The 17010-nt window shown below is 43.4% G+C and overlaps 1 protein-coding gene across 1 annotated transcript in view; it reads right to left on the bottom strand.

Annotated features, from left to right (window-relative positions):
* Positions 1 to 12972, bottom strand: part of LOC137531554 (mothers against decapentaplegic homolog 6-like) — a 32288-nt gene extending 19316 nt beyond the window's left edge. The window contains exon 1 of the mRNA XM_068251473.1: positions 12894 to 12972. The gene's annotated coding sequence lies outside the window, so the exon portion shown is untranslated. The remainder of the gene's footprint in view (positions 1 to 12893) is intronic.
* Between the last annotated feature and the right edge of the window lie 4038 nt (positions 12973 to 17010).

The following is a 17010-nucleotide window of genomic DNA, read 5'->3' as shown; positions in this document are numbered from 1 at the left end:
AGGAAGGAACAGGTATGGCCGCTCTACTACTTCCGCTGGCACAGCCGTCAGATTGGTCCAGGTACGCTGGAGCTCATGACGCGGTCGGGGGGCGGGGTCTGTTTACGCTGGCCCTATTTAAAGCGCCGTAGTCTCTGGCTCGCCGGCTGTCAGTTCGCGTGGATTGCGGGCTAGACTGGAAGCACACTTGTGCTCCTGGCCACTCTCCGCCCCTGGATTATTACACAATACTAGTTGCCTTAGGTAAATAATTTTTAAATGAAAGTTTCTATTGCTACTTTCTACAGTGATTTTTGGCATAGGAGTTACAATGCAATGTATATATATATTTATGTATATATTTATCTAGTTGATAGATATATACACTTTTCTATGTACGGTGTAGGATACATACATGGGCTTAATGTCTCTATCCCTCTCTTTCCAGCGTGTGGCAAAAAATTTCGCCGCCTCTATGGATGCCCCAATGCCCTTCACAGACCAGCGATCTTTATCATGGTAAGGAGGGTAATAGGTAAGTTCTTCTACAAATGACATTTTTGGAGTGCTTACACGGGATTCTCTTGCTGTATGTTTTTCAGCCCGACGTGGAGAAGAAACGAAAGGTCCTATCGATCTGCCTCCCGTGATTACTACAGAAGGCGGTCCAGGAGCAGATCGCCTCACTACCGGCCAAAGAACAGATCAAGATCTCGTTCTCCAGAATACCATAGAAAGGAGAAACTCTGTTGGGCCTGTGGTAAACCGGTTATGCCGGGAAAGATGGTCTGTGCCAAATGCTTTAAAGAAATAGGCAAAGAGCCCTCATCAGACCCAGTTGATGTCACAGACATCATACAAAAGGCAGTGCAAGAATCAGTTAACAGCTACATCGCTAGTCTGCCTGCGCATCAGTCGCAAGACCAGCCATCAACCTCAGCAACCAAAGCCAATACGGAAGATATCGATTTAGGATTCGACTTCACATTGGTAGAGCCCTTCATAAAAGCCATTCGAGAGGCTCTTGAGTGGGAAGACTCAGAGGATGAAGAAGAAGCGGCCAACAAAAAGCCCAAGAAAACTTATTATAAACATCTGGACAAGAAAAAATTAACCTTTCCAGTTATGAAGGAAATAATGAATATTATACATGAAGAGTGGCAGAAGGTTGAGAAAAAAACCTCCTCTAGTAAACAGATTAACGAAATTGTATCCACTACCGCTAGCTCAGACGAAAGCTTTAGACACGGCTCCTTGTGTGGACGCGGCCGTGACTAGGTTAGCAAAACATGTCACACTACCCATCGAAGATTCGGTTACCTTTATAGATTCATTAGATAGGAAGATGGATCAAGACTATAAGAAAATGTATACGGCTGCCGGGGGTGCCTGCAGGCCTGCCATAGCCCTCACAGCTGTAGGGAAGGCTATTAGAGTCTGGGTCGACAATATCGAACAAGCCATCCTAGACGGTATGGACAAGGAGGAACTAATCTTGAAGTTGGAAGACCTTAAGGTGTCAGCAGATTTTGTGGGCGAAGCAGCCATCGATGTGGTCCGGGGCACGGCAAGATCCATGCTGTATTCAGTTACGGGAAAAAGGGCGTTGTGGTTAAAATCCTGGGCGGCAGACCCTACTTCCCGCCAGTTATGGTGCAAGATCCCATATGACGGGAAAGCACTTTTTGGAGAGAAATTGGAGTCCGCCATATCCAGAGTAACAGGCGGGAAGTCGGGTCTGCTACCTCAGGACAGACGCCCCAAGAAACAGTTCAACTCTTCACAAGGGAAGTCTCAGAACTCGAGATACAGAAACGCCAGATCGTATCGGCCCGGAAGGAACTATCGCAATAACTGGCAGTCAACACAAACTTCAGTTAATAAGATGTCCAAGCAAAGGGCAGTCCAGCCCACGCAAAGCAGCAAAAAATCCTTTTGACAGAACGCATGTCCAAGAGGGCCCGGTAGGAGGAAGACTGAGGACCTTCAGCAACATATGGAGACATCACATAAAGTCTCCTTGGATTCTCAGAACGGTTACCTCGGGGCACTTTTGGACATTCAGGGAAGGTCCCCCACAGGACTACTTTGTACCAACAAGTATCCCAACCTCACAGGAGAAAATAAATGTTCTCGGGAAGTATCTACAAGATCTGCTAACGAAATAAGCTATCGTCTCAGTTCCCCCTTCGGAGAGGTATCAGGGCTTCTACTCCAAGCTCTTCTTCGTGCAGAAAAAGACGGGCGATCTGCGCCCGGTTTTAGACTTAAAGAAATTAAATGCGTACATCCTTCTCGAGAAATTCAAAATGGAATCATTAAACACCATAATTATGGCAGTGAAACCTCACGATTTCATGCTCTCTATCGATTTAGAAGACGCATATCTGCACGTGCCCATACAGAAAAGTTTACAGAAATACCTCAGATTCTCAGTGGGAGAACTTCATTTCCAGTTCGTATGTCTGCCTTTCGGCATATGTACGGCCCCAAGGACATTCTCAAAGTTACTCTTGGAAATAATAGCCCTCATAAGACTCCAAAAGATCCGGACACATCATTATCTAGACGATGTTCTACTACTGGCGGATACGGCCGAGGAATGCCTGCAACACAGGGACATCCTTCTGAACACCTTAGTGAAATTCGGTTGGCTAATAAACTATGCCAAGAGTCATCTCCAACCAACACAGGATTTAGTCTATTTGGGCGCAAGATTCCGAACCAGAAACAACGAAGTTTGTCTCTCCCAGGAAAAAATTCCGATCATACAAGAAATAATTTTACAACTACTCCTTTCATCACGAACACGTGCAAGGTTCTGCCTACAGATATTGGGTACCATGTCTGCCACAATACCAATGGTGCCATGGGCACATTGGCATCTCAGGAGCCTACAAGCCGGATTTCTGGCCCAATGGGACGGAGAAGACTTGTACCAGATTATAGCAGTGACTCCTCTTATGAAGAAACAACTGCACTGGTGGCTGAGAACGGAAAACTTGAAGAAGAGTCTCCCACTACAACCGAAGCACCCACTAACAATCAATACGGATGCTAGCACGAAGGGTTGGGGGGCAGTCTGTGGTACTCAAATCATACAGGGAACTTGGGCCCCATTTATGAGGAACTGGCCTGCCAACAAACTGGAGATGAGAGCCGCCTTCTGCGCACTCAGTCACTTCCAGACTCTGATAGTGAAACAACCTGTCCTTTTGAAAATGGACAACAGGACAGCAGTGGCTTACATCCAGAATCAGGGGGGCTCACACAGTCGATCTCTCATGGAGGAGGCGGAATTAATCTTCAACCTAGCAATTCCAACGGTAGAATCCTTGTCGGCAGTGTACATTCCAGGCTGCATGAACATCATTCCGGATTATCTCAGCAGAACAATGCTTTCAAACAACGAATGGGAACTAGAGGACACAGCATTCAGGATGATCTGTGCACAGTGGGAAGTTCCGGAAGTGGACTTAATGGCGACCAAAGCGAACCGAAAGTGTCAACGCTACATCAGCCGATATCCGGAGAAAGCGGCAGAGGCATGCGATGCATTAACGGCCCAGTGGACTTTTCAGACGGGATATGTATTCCCTCCTGTTCCCCTAATCCTCAGGCTTCTCAGAAGACTAAGGACAGAGACAGTAACGTTAATAGCAATCCTCCCCTGGTGGCCCAAGAGACCTTGGTTTGCCATGTTACATCAGATGGCGGCGGAACAGCCATTATCGATCCCAGTAACCAACACACTGCCGTCACAGGGACCTGTGCTCCATCCCAATCCCTCTCGTTTAAAACTGACAGCATGGAAGTTGAGAGGAGGAGACTACAGAACTTAGGGTGCTCAGATTCGGTGATTACAACACTGCTCAAATCAAGGAAAGTGACCACAAATCTAACTTATCATAGAATCTGGGGGGTCTTCACAAACTTCGCAACTTCTGAAGAATTTGACCCGACACAACCGCCAGTGCATCAAGTTTTAGCCTTCCTTCAAACAGGTATAGATAAAGGACTCTCCTTTCATTCAATCAAGGTTCAAATATCGGCACTTTCCGCCCTGTCAGGGCACAAATGGGCCTACGATCCTTTAATCAAACAGTTCATGGCGGGAGTCATAAGAATACGACCACCCTCAAGAAACATATTCCCAAAGTGGGACCTACCACTGGTCCTAGATTATCTATCCGGATCTCCTTTCGAACCCATCCAGGAGTGCTCATTATGGCTAAAGACCTTGAAAGTAGTCTTCCTGGTGGCCATAACGTCAGCCCGACGAGTATCTGAACTGCATGCCTTAAAGAGACTCCGTAACAAAAATTACATCCTGTTTTTTATCATCCTACAAGTTCCAAAAGCTATTCTAATGTGTTCTGGCTTACTGCAGCACGTTCTACTATCACCATCTCTGTAATAAATCAACTTATCTCTCTCTTGTCAGACTTGTCAGCCTGTGTCTGGAAGGCTGCCAAGTTCTTCAGTGTTGTGGTTCTGTGATGCATCTCCCCCCTCCTGGCCCCTCTATGCACACTGCCTGTGTAGAATGATCTCTTGAGCTACAAAAGGAAGGATGTATACAGCCTGCTTGTGTATGAATGTATTTTCTATGTGTGGACATACTGTACATCAACCTACTTCCTGTTTTGGTGGCCATTTTGTTTGTTTATAAACAAACTTTTTAAAACTGTTTTTAACCACTTTTAATGCGGCGGGGAGTGGCGAAATTGTGACAGAGGGGAATAGGAGATGTCCCCTAACGCACTGGTATGTTTACTTTTGTGCGATTTTAACAATACAGATTCTCTTTAAGTCATAGAGAGCCTTATCTAACCTTTTTTCCGGACAGGGTTCAGATACGGCCAGTCCAGGGATTTTTACCAAAAGTCCCCACCTTTCTGCATATCAACCAAGAATGGTCTCTACCTGCGTTCAGCGGAGAAGACTCCTTAACAATTCACCCTCTAGATGTGTCGAGAGCACTCAAAGATTATGTCAGAGCCACAGAAGATATCAGGAAATCAGATAAACTCTTTATAGTGCCAGCGGGTTACCGGAAAGGAGAAGCAGCTTCTACAAGGACCATTGCCTCCTGGCTTACAAGAATCATCCGAGATGCTTATAGGGCAAATAACAAGGATCTTCCAGAAAACATCAATGCACACTCGACCAGGGGGGTAGCAGCCTCTTGGGCAGCACACGCCAATGTTTCAGCGGCAAAAATATGCCAAGCAGCTAATTGGAGTACTATAAACACTTTCATCAGGCACTATCAAGTAGATACTTCTACCTTGACCAGTTTAGAGTTTGGAAGAGCAGTCTTATCTTCCTGTAATTCTACCTCTGTTGTGTAAATATGAATAATTAAATGTGTACCTATATCACCTGCTCCAGTTGCCCTCCCGTCTTTTTTGTTGTCTAGTTAAATCCCGTAGTGCTGCCATGGAGGCATAGGGAAAGCGGAAAATTGAATACTTACCTAACGGTAATTTTCCTTTCCCGATGCATCCATGGCAGCACAAGGGACCCACCCACTGTTCGGTGAGGTACTAGTTACAAGACACGGATGGGAGGGGCAGTTACACTTTTATAGATAATTGTCCTGGGGGGTATTGGGGGTGGAACCAATACCCGTAGTGCTGCCATGGATGCATCGGGAAAGGAAAATTACCGTTAGGTAAGTATTCAATTTTCCGCTTTCTGGCCAGTAGGGTATAGATGTGTATGTACAGTGCCTAGCACACAAATAACTACGGTACGTTTCTCTGCCTGAAAGCGTTAAATATCAGGTATGTAAGTAGCTGACTCAGTCCTGACTCAGACAGGAAGTGACTACAGTGTGACCCTCACTGATAAGAAATTCCCCTTTTTACCTCTTTCCTGCTCTCAGAAGCCATTTTCTGCTAGGAAAGTGTTTTACAGTTGGAATTTCTTATCAGTGAGGGTCACACTGTAGTCACTTCCTGTCTGAGTCAGGACTGAGTCAGCCACTTAAGCTAGGTACACATGCTGCGATGTTACTTATCAATAGAGCCGCTGATGCGGCTCGATTGATAAGATCCGACAGGTCCGATGTCGCCGCCGTTCGATTCCCCGCGAGCGGACAATTGCGGGGAATCGAGCGGAAGATAAGCGGCGCCGGTGGGGACGAGCTGGTATCGAATCCGACACACGCGCGAACGAGCAGGGACGCGGCGGGTACGCGGAAGAGGCGATCCGGCGGCTAATCGAGCCGTCGGATCGCTCCGTCTAGATTAGGCTTTACATACCTGATATTTAACTCTTTCAGGCAGAGAAAAAAAAAAAGGATCACAGCATAGTTATTTGTGTGCTAGGCACTGTACAGACACGTCTATCTCATCATGTCACTTCGGGTATCCTTTAAGGCATCTGAATTCCTTTATTTATATTTGCAAAACTATGTATATCCCTTTAAATGTGAGATGTATATAAGCTGTGTTTTCTAACACCTTGTCAGTATACAGGAATTGAGTCTGAAGAAAGCTTATTAGCTAAATGCTTACTCTTTTAAAGAGACACTGAAGCGAAAAAAAAATTATGATATTATGATTTGTATGTGTAGTACAGCTAAGAAATAAAACATTTAGGGCCCTTTTCCACTAGCAATCGCTAGCGTTCACGCTGAACGCTAGCGATTGCTGAATCGCAATTACCGGCGATTCCCCGACGTTCGCGGCCGCGATTTTGCTATGCTATGCACTGCATAGCAAAATCGCGGCAATAATCGCTCCGCCGCGCGATCGCGATCCGGTCAAAAACGAATCGCGGTAGTAGAAATGACCTACCGCGATTCCTATGTTAAAAGCAAACTGTAGCGATTTGACAAATCACTAGCGGTTTGCGGTTTTGCGATTAAGCAATCGCAAACGCTGTAGTGGAAAAGGGCCCTAAGATCAGATACATCAGTGTAATTGTTTCCAGTACAGGAAGAGTTAAGAAACTCCAGTTGTTATCTCTATGCAAAAAAGCCATTCATTTCTACAACTTTCAAAAGTCTGGAGAGGGCTGTCTTCTGACTTTTATTATCTCAACTGTTTACTTTTTATCTGCCAGAGGAGAGGTCATTACTTCACAGACTGCTCTGAAAGAATCATTTTGAATGCTGAGTGTTGTGTAATCTGCACATATTATAGAATGATGCAATGTTAGAAAAAACACTATATACCTGAAAATAAAAATATGAGAATATTTTCTTTGCTGCTAATCTTCTAGTAATTATTCATAGTACACAACCAATTCATTATATCAATTTTTTTTTTTTTGCTTCAGTGTCTCTTTAAGTTAGTCTATAAATGGTATCATCCTGATTCAAAACTTCTAGCTTTTACTGATGACTAACAAGGTACAATACTCTGCTGCTACTATTGTCACTGAAATATCCCATCATAAGACCCACAGACAGCTAACAACGAAAATAGTTATACAAGTGATATGTTATTAGTTATGTTATTAGTTATTCGTTATAGTACAGGTGATAGATTATTAGGGTACAGGGGAGGTAGTGGGGTCAGTATTATGGTACAGGTGATATATTATTAGGGTACAGGGGAGGTAGTGGGGTCAGTATTATGGTACAGGTGATATATTATTAGGGTACAGGGGTGGTAGTGGGGTCAGTATTATAGTACAGGTGATATGTTATTAAGGTACAGGGGAGGTAGTGGAGTCAGTATTATGGTACAGGTGGGTGATATATTATTAGGGTACAGAGGAGGTAGTGGGGTCAGTATTATAGTACAGGTGATATGTTATTAGGGTACAGGGGAGGTAGTGGCGTCAGTATTATGGTACAGTTGATATATTATTAGGGTACAGGGGTGGTAGTGGGGTCAGTATTATGGTACAGTTGATATATTATTAGGGTACAGGGGAGGTAGTGGGGTCAGTATTATGGTACAGGTGATATATTATTAGGGTACAGGGGAGGTAGTAGGGTCAGTATTATGGTACAGGCCATATATTATTAGGGTACAGGGATGCAGGGGGGTCAGTATTATAGTATAGGTGATATATTATTAGGGTACAGGGGTGGTAGTAAGGTTGGTATTATAGTACAGGTGATATGTTATTAGGGTACAGGGGAGGTAGTGGGGGTCAATATTTTGGTACAGGTGATATATTATTAGGAGACAGGGGTGGTAGTGGGGTCAGTATTATGGTACAGGTGATATATAATTAGGGTACAGGGGAGGTAGTGGGGTCAGTATTATGGTACAGGTGATATATTATTAGGGTACAGGGGTGGTAGTGGGGTCAGTATTATGGTACAGATTATATATTATTAGGGTACAGGGGAGGTAGTAGGGTCAGTATTATGGTACAGATGATATATTATTAGGGTACAGTGGAGGTAGTAGGGTCAGTATTATGGTACAGGTGATATGTTATTAGGGTACAGGGGAGGTAGTGGGGTCAGTATTTTGGTACAGGTGATATATTATTAGGGTACAGGGGTGGTAGTGGGGTCAGTATTATGGTTCAGATGATATATTATTAGGGTACAGGGGAGGTAGTGGGGTCAGTATTATGGTACAGGTGATATATTATTAGGGTACAGGGATGCAGGGGGGTCAGTATTATGGTACAGGTGATATATTATTAGGGTACAGGGGTGGTAGTAAGGTTGGTATTATAGTACAGGTGATATGTTATTAGGGTACAGGGGAGGTAGTGGGGTCAATATTTTGGTACAGGTGATATATTATTAGGAGACAGGGGTGGTAGTGGGGTCAGTATTATGGTACAGGCGATATATAATTAGGGTATGGGGTGGTAGTGGGGTCAGTATTATGGTACAGTTGATATATTGTTGAGGTACAGTTGAGGTAGTGGGGTCAGTATTATAGTACAGGTGATATATTATTAGGGTACAGGGGAGGTAGTGGAGTCAGTATTATGGTACAATTGATATATTATTAGGGTACAGGGGTGGTAGTAAGGTCAGTATTATAGTACAGGTGATATGTTATTAAGGTACAGGGGAGGTAGTGTGGTCAGTATTATGGTACAGGTGATATATTATTAGGGTACAGGAGAGGTAGTGGGGTCAGTATTATGGTACAGGTGATATATTATTAGGGTACAGGGGAGGTAGTGGGGTCAGTATTATGGTACAGGTGATATATTATTAGGGTACAGGAGAGGTAGTGGGATCAGTATTATGGTACAGGTGATATATTATTAGGGTACAGGGGAGGTAGTGGGGTCAGTATTATGGTACAGGTGATATGTTATTAGGGTACAGGGGAGGTAGTGGGGTCAGTATTATGGTACAGGTGATATATTATTAGGGTACAGGGGTGGTAGTGGGGTCAGTATTATGGTTCAGATGATATATTATTAGGGTACAGGGGAGCTAGTGGGGTCAGTATTATGGTAAAGGTGATATATTATTAGGGTACAGGGGAGGTAGTGGGGTCAGTATTATGGTACAGGTGATATATTATTAGGGTACAGGGATGCAGGGGGGGGGGGGTCAGTATTATGATACAGGTGATATATTATTAGGGTACAGGGGAGGTAGTGGGGTCAGTATTTTGGTACAGGTGATATATTATTAGGGTACAGGGGTGGTAGTGGGGTCAGTATTATGGTACAGGTGATATATTATTAGGGTACAGGGATGCAGGGGGGGTCAGTATTATGGTAAAGGTGATATATTATTAGGGTACAGGGGTGGTAGTAAGGTTGGTATTATAGTACAGGTGATATGTTATTAGGGTACAGGGGAGGTAGTGGGGGGTCAATATTTTGGTACAGGTGATATATTATTAGGGTACAGGGGAGGTAGTGGGGTCAGTATTATGGTACAGGTGATATATTATTAGGGTACAGGGATGCAGGGAGGTCAGTATTATGATACAGGTGATATATTATTAGGGTACAGGGGAGGTAGTGGGGTCAGTATTTTGGTACAGGTGATATGTTATTAGGGTACAGGGGAGGTAGTGGGGGTCAATATTTTGGTACAGGTGATATATTATTAGGGTACAGGAGAGGTAGTGGGGTCAGTATTATGGTACAGGTGATATATTATTAGGGTACAGGGGAGGTAGTGGGGTCAGTATTATGGTACAGGTGATATGTTATTAGGGTACAGGGGAGGTAGTGGGGTCAGTATTATGGTACAGGTGATATATTATTAGGGTACAGGGATGCAGGGGGTCAGTATTATGATACAGGTGATATATTATTAGGGTACAGGGGAGGTAGTGGGGTCAGTATTTTGGTACAGGTGATATATTATTAGGGTACAGGGGTGGTAGTGGGGTCAGTATTATGGTACAGGTGATATATTATTAGGGTACAGGGATGCAGGGGGGGGGGGGGTCAGTAATATGGTACAGGTGATATATTATTAGGGTACAGGGGTGGTAGTAAGGTTGGTATTATAGTACAGGTGATATGTTATTAGGGTACAGGGAAGGTAGTGGGGTCAATATTTTGGTACAGGTGATATATTATTAGGAGACAGGGGTGGTAGTGGGGTCAGTATTATGGTACAGGCGATATATAATTAGGGTATGGGGTGGTAGTGGGGGTCAGTATTATGGTACAGTTGATATATTGTTAAGGTACAGGTGAGGTAGTGGGGTCAGTATTATAGTACAGGTGATATATTATTAGGGTACAGGGGTGGTAGTAAGGTCAGTATTATAGTACAGGTGATATGTTATTAGGGTACAGGAGAGGTAGTGGGGTCAGTATTTTGGTACAGGTGATATATTATTAGGGTACAGGGGTGGTAGTGGGGTCAGTATTATGGTTCAGATTATATATTATTAGGGTACAGGGGAGCTAGTGGGGTCAGTATCATGGTACAGGTGATATATTATTAGGGTACAGGGGAGGTAGTGGGGTCAGTATTATGGTACAGTTGATATATTATTAGGGTACAGGGGTGGTAGTAAGGTCAGTATTATAGTACAGGTGATATGTTATTAGGGTACAGGAGAGGTAGTGGGGTCAGTATTTTGGTACAGGTGATATATTATTAGGGTACGGGGGTGGTAGTGGGGTCAGTATTATGGTTCAGATGATATATTATTAGGGTACAGGGGAGCTAGTGGGGTCAGTATTATGGTAAAGGTGATATATTATTAGGGTACAGGGGAGGTAGTGGGGTCAGTATTATGGTACAGGTGATATATTATTAGGGTACAGGGATGCAGGGGGGTCAGTATTATGGTACAGGTGATATATTATTAGGGTACTATTAGGGTACAGGGGAGGTAGTGGGGTCAATATTTTGGTACAGGTGATATATTATTAGGAGACAGGGGTGGTAGTGGGGTCAGTATTATGGTACAGGTGATATATAATTAGGGTATGGGGTGGTAGTGGAGTCAGTATTATGGTACAGTTGATATATTGTTAAGGTACAGGTGAGGTAGTGGGGTCAGTATTATAGTACAGGTGATATGTTATTAGGGTACAGGAGAGGTAGTGGGGTCAGTATTTTGGTACAGGTGATATATTATTAGGGTACAGGGGTGGTAGTGGGGTCAGTATTATGGTTCTGATGATATATTATTAGGGTACAGGGGAGCTAGTGGGGTCAGTATTATGGTAAAGGTGATATATTATTAGGGTACAGGGGAGGTAGTGGGGTCAGTATTATGGTACAGGTGATATATTATTAGGGTACAGGGGAGGTAGTGGGGTCAGTATTATGGTACAGGTGATATATTATTAGGGTACAGGGGAGGTAGTGGGGTTAGTATTTTGGTACAGGTGATATATTATTAGGGTACAGGGGTGGTAGTGGGGTCAGTATTATGGTTCAGATGATATATTATTAGGGTACAGGGGAGGTAGTGGGGTCAGTATTATGGTACAGGTGATATATTATTAGGGTACAGGGGTGGTAGTAAGGTCGGTATTATAGTACAGGTGATATGTTATTAGGGTACAGGGGAGGTAGTGGGGTCAATATTTTGGTACAGGTGATATATTATTAGGGTACAGGAGAGATAGTGGGGTCAGTATTATGGTACAGGTAATATATTATTAGGGTACAGGGGAGGTAGTGGGGTCGGTATTTTGGTACAGGTGATATATTATTAGGGTACAGGGGTGGTAGTAGGGTCAGTATTATGGTACAGGTGATATATTATTAGGGTACAGGAGAGGTAGTGGTGCCAGTATTATGGTACAGGTGATATGTTATTAGGGTACAGGGGAGGTAGTGGGGTTAGTATTTTGGTACAGGTGAAATATTATTAGGGTACAGGGGTGGTAGTGGGGTCAGTATTATGGTTCAGATGATATATTATTAGGGTACAGGGGAGGTAGTGGTGCCAGTAATATGGTACAGGTGATATTATTAGGGTACAGGGGAGGTAGTGCGGTCAGTAATATGGTACAGGTGATATGTTATTAGGGTACAGTGGTGGTAGTAAGGTCAGTATTATGGTACAGGTAATATATTATTAGGGTACAGGGGAGGTAGTGGGGTCAGTATTATGGTACAGGTGATATATTATTAGGGTACAGGGGAGGTAGTGGGGTCAGTATTATGGTACAGGTGATATATTATTAGGGTACAGGGAAGGTAGTGGGGTCAGTATTATGGTACAGGTATTATATTATTAGGGTACAGGGGAGGTAGTGGGGTCAGTGTAATTGTACAGGTGACACATTACTCTGGTACAGGAATGCTAGAAGGGACAGTGTTACTTATTAGTCGGTAAGGGGGTGCAGGTGAGTGTATTTGGGGGTGTTCATGTGATACATGCAGTGTTTAAAGCAGTGTGCATATCAGGAAATTAAACTTAGGAATACAATACTGAGAATAGTCACCTTCTTATCACCCCCACTGTCAAATTTGATATCCTTAAATCCCCTAAGCCCCCCACACTGTCCCCCCTCCACCTTGTGCATAAAGATCTCACCCAGCACGACCACCACGTCCTGAGTCCCCAGTGTCCTGATGTCCTGTGACGGAGTGTGCTGTGCTACATGTACACCAAGACACCCCACTTCCTGTCCTGCCCCCCTCCACCCCACACCGCCCACTACATCCCACCCCAGTGCTGTCACTGCACCACTCCTGCTGAGAGTTCCCACCACAAGCAGGATCCACAGAGCAAACACAATGCTACTGTGCAGTATCCACACAAACACAGTGACAACACATACTGAGAATCACATCCAGGACAAGAGAAGTGCTACTGTGCAGTATCCACACAAACAGAGTGATGGCAGATACTGAGAATTACATTCAGGGCAAGAGAAGTGTTACTGTGCAGCGTCCATACATACAGAATACGAGCAGATACTGAGAATTACACCCAGCATACAGGAGAAGAGAAGTGTTACTGTGCAGTGTCCATACATACAGAATAAGAGCAGATACTGAGAATTACACTCAGCATACAGGACAAGAGAAGTGCTACTGTGCAGTGTCCATACATACAGAATAAGAGCAGATACTGAGAATTACATACAGGGCAAGAGAAGTGTTACTGTGCAGCCTCCATATATACAGAATAAGAGCAGATACTGAGAATTACACCCAGCATACAGGACAAGAGAAGTGTTACTGTGCAGTGTCCATAGACACAGAATAAGAGCAGATACTGAGAACTACACCCAACATACAGAACAAGAGAAGTGTTACTGTGCACTGCCCATACAAACAGAATAAGAGCAGATACTGAGAACTACACCCAACATACAGAACAAGAGAAGTGTTACTGTACATTGTCCATATATAAAGAATAATTGCAGATACTGAGAATTACATACAGGACAAGAGAAGTGTTACTGTGCAGTGTCCATACATACAGAATAAGAGCAGATACTGAGAATTGCACCCAGCATAAAGGACAAGAGAAGTGTTACTGTGCAGTGTCCATACATACAGAATAAGAGCAGATACTGAGAATTACACCCAGCATACAGGACAAGAGAAGTGTTACTGTGCAGTGTCCATACATACAGAATAAAAGCAGATAACGAGAATTACACCCAGCATACAGGACAAGAGAAGTGTTACTGTGCAGTGTCCACACATACAGAGTGACAACAGATAATGAGAACTACACACAGGGCAGGAGAAGTGCTACTGTGCAGTGTCCATACATACAGAATAAGAGAAGATACTGAGAATTACACCCAGCATACAGAACAAGAGAAGTGTTACTGTGCATTGTCCATACATTCAGCATAAGAGCAGATACTAAGAATTACATCCGCCATACAGGATAAGAGAAGTAATACTGTGCAGTGTCCACACATACAGAGTGACAACACATACTGAGAATTACACCCAGCACACATGACAAGAGACGTATTACTGTGCAGTGTCCTTACATACAGAATAATAGCAGATGCTGAGAATTACATACAGGACAAGAGAAGTGTTACTGTGCAGTGTCCATACATACAGAATAAGAGCAAATACTGAGAAATATATTTTTCAATTTTTAAAAATTTTGCCTCAGGCGGCAAAAAGTCTAGGGCCGGCACTGATTATGCAGTGTATATTCATACAGAATAAGAGCAGATACTGAGAATTACACCCAGCATACAGGACAAGAGAAGTGCTACTCTGCAGTGTCCATACATACAGAATAAGAGCAGATACTGAGAATTACACCCGGCATACAGGACAAGAGAAGTGTTATTATGCAGCGTATAATCATACAGAATAAGAGCAGATACTGAGAATTACACCCGGCATACAGGACAAGAGAAGTGTTATTATGCAGCGTATAATCATACAGAATAAGAGCAGATACTGAGAATTACACCCGACATACAGGACAAGAGAAGTGTTATTATGCAGCGTATAATCATACAGAATAAGAGCAGATACTGAGAATTACACCCGGCATACAGGACAAGAGAAGTGTTATTATGCAGCGTATAATCATACAGAATAAGAGCAGATACTGAGAATTACACCCAGCATACAGGACAAGAGAAGTGTTATTGTGCAGTGTCCATACATACAGAATAAGAGCAGATACTATGCAGTGTCCATTCATAGGAATTACACTCAATACACAGAGCCACCACACAGAACACGAGAAGCGTTACAGTGCCCATACATGAGATCTGCAGTGACGACAGTGGAATATGGTATATGTATTTTGTTAGTGGCCACTGGACTGTACAAAGATGGCCCCAGCCGGCTGACAAAGGGTTACGTTCCCCTGTACAGCTCTCTATGTGCTGACTTCCTTTCCTGCTCTGTTTACTGACTCACAGACTTCCCCAGGAGATAAGGAGAGAAGGCTGGCGCCTGGGCCGCCCATCTCCCCACCACTGGCGTCCAGAGAGGTCTACTACACACAGTGCAACACATGTGCCCAGGGCAGAGCAGCCTGGCACCCAGGGCATTACAGGGCGTCTCGGCTCCTGTGCACCAGGGACATAGACCTAAGTGCAGGGCAGCCTCTGTGCATCCCAAACAAAACACAGAACATTTATATCGCGCTTTTCTCCTGGCGGACTCAAAGCGCCAGAGCTGCAGCCACTAGGACGCGCTCTATAGGCAGTAGCAGTGTTAGGGAGACTTGCCTAAGGTCTCCTACTGAATAGGTGCTGGCTTACTGAACAGGCAGAGCCGAGATTCGAACCCAGGTCTCCCGTGTCAGAGGCAGAGCCCTTAACTATTGCACCATCCAGCCAAACATCACCACTGCTCCCTAATCTCTGATGTCCGATGTGATTCCAAATACAGGCAGTCCCCTACTTACAAACAACTCAAGTTACAATGTTTCTGCGATGCAAAGAAAGTTGTCTTCATGCACAAAATATACAATACTGTTTTGTTTTGTTTTGTTTTTTTACATATTTTTGTTACTATGTGTTATAGTATTGTATAAACTGTTATAAGTAGTTTAAACAATGTAATGGCTGGTGCACACTACAAGAGCTTTTTCAAGCCTTTGTGATTTGAAAAGCTCTTGCTAATGTAATCCTATGAGTTTGTTCTCACTTGAGCGGTGTGATTTTGTAAAAATCCCCCATAGCATTGCATTAGCAAGAGTTTTTCAAATCACTAGCACTTAAAAAGCTCTTTCAGTATCCACCAGCCCTAAGGCTGGATCCACTGATTGCTGAGCGCTTTTTCTCATTCACTTTCATTAAAATCACGGTAAAAAACACATAAAATACATAAAATAAAGATTTGACGTGATTTTTACCGTGATTTTAATGAAAGTGCATAGGAAAAAGCTCTCAGCAATCACAAGCGCTCACAAAAGCACTTATAGTATGGATCCGGCCTAATAGCACATTGCAAACAACCCAAAAAACATAGTTTATGCTATATGCCCAAATCCAGAGTTGACCGAAAGTAAATCATTTATCCACGTTCCACTATGTATGCAGTAAAGTGGTATTGTCACCATAAAAATCAAATTCAACAGCAACTGGTCTGAGTGTATTAAGTGATAAAGATGCTAATCCTGCATTCAAACCTTTCAAAACTTTTTTTGCTGTTATGGTTTGGAGTTATCACATACCTTAGGAGGACTGGCTCTTTAATAGCCATCGCCATTCAGTTGCATGCTGGTGTTTTTTTTTATTAATAATATATTCCTCCTCTTCCCTTTATTTCTCTGCCCAGCTGTCTAGCTGAAACATGATCCTCTGCTCGCTTGTGTTTACAAGCAAGGCTGAGGTGACTCAGCGATTTGAGGAGAAAATAAAAAAAAGTTAAGGGAAGAAATGACATCAGTATTTAGCCTCAAACTGTGGGCAAAAGACACACCAGGAACAGAATTCTCTTCATTTACTATATAAGATTCACTGAAATCAAAACGTGGACAGTACAATGCATGTGTTATGTAAGTAGAGCAAGTATTTATCTACTTATATATATATGTGTTTTTTTCCCTGGCATAGTATGGCTCATCCTACTGCTTAATACAGGACTCAATTTATACACAAATTCAACTTACAATCTTCCAGAACAGAACCTGTTTGTAAGTAGGGGACCATCTGTACTAGAGTGAAAGATAGCAACATTGACTCTTTTTATTACTGGACTGTAAG

The sequence above is a fragment of the Hyperolius riggenbachi genome, chromosome 9 (assembly GCF_040937935.1).
Source record: "Hyperolius riggenbachi isolate aHypRig1 chromosome 9, aHypRig1.pri, whole genome shotgun sequence".
Taxonomy (NCBI): domain Eukaryota; kingdom Metazoa; phylum Chordata; class Amphibia; order Anura; family Hyperoliidae; genus Hyperolius; species Hyperolius riggenbachi.
Note: the sequence above shows the minus strand (reverse complement) of the source record. Positions and strands in the feature narration are given on the sequence as shown.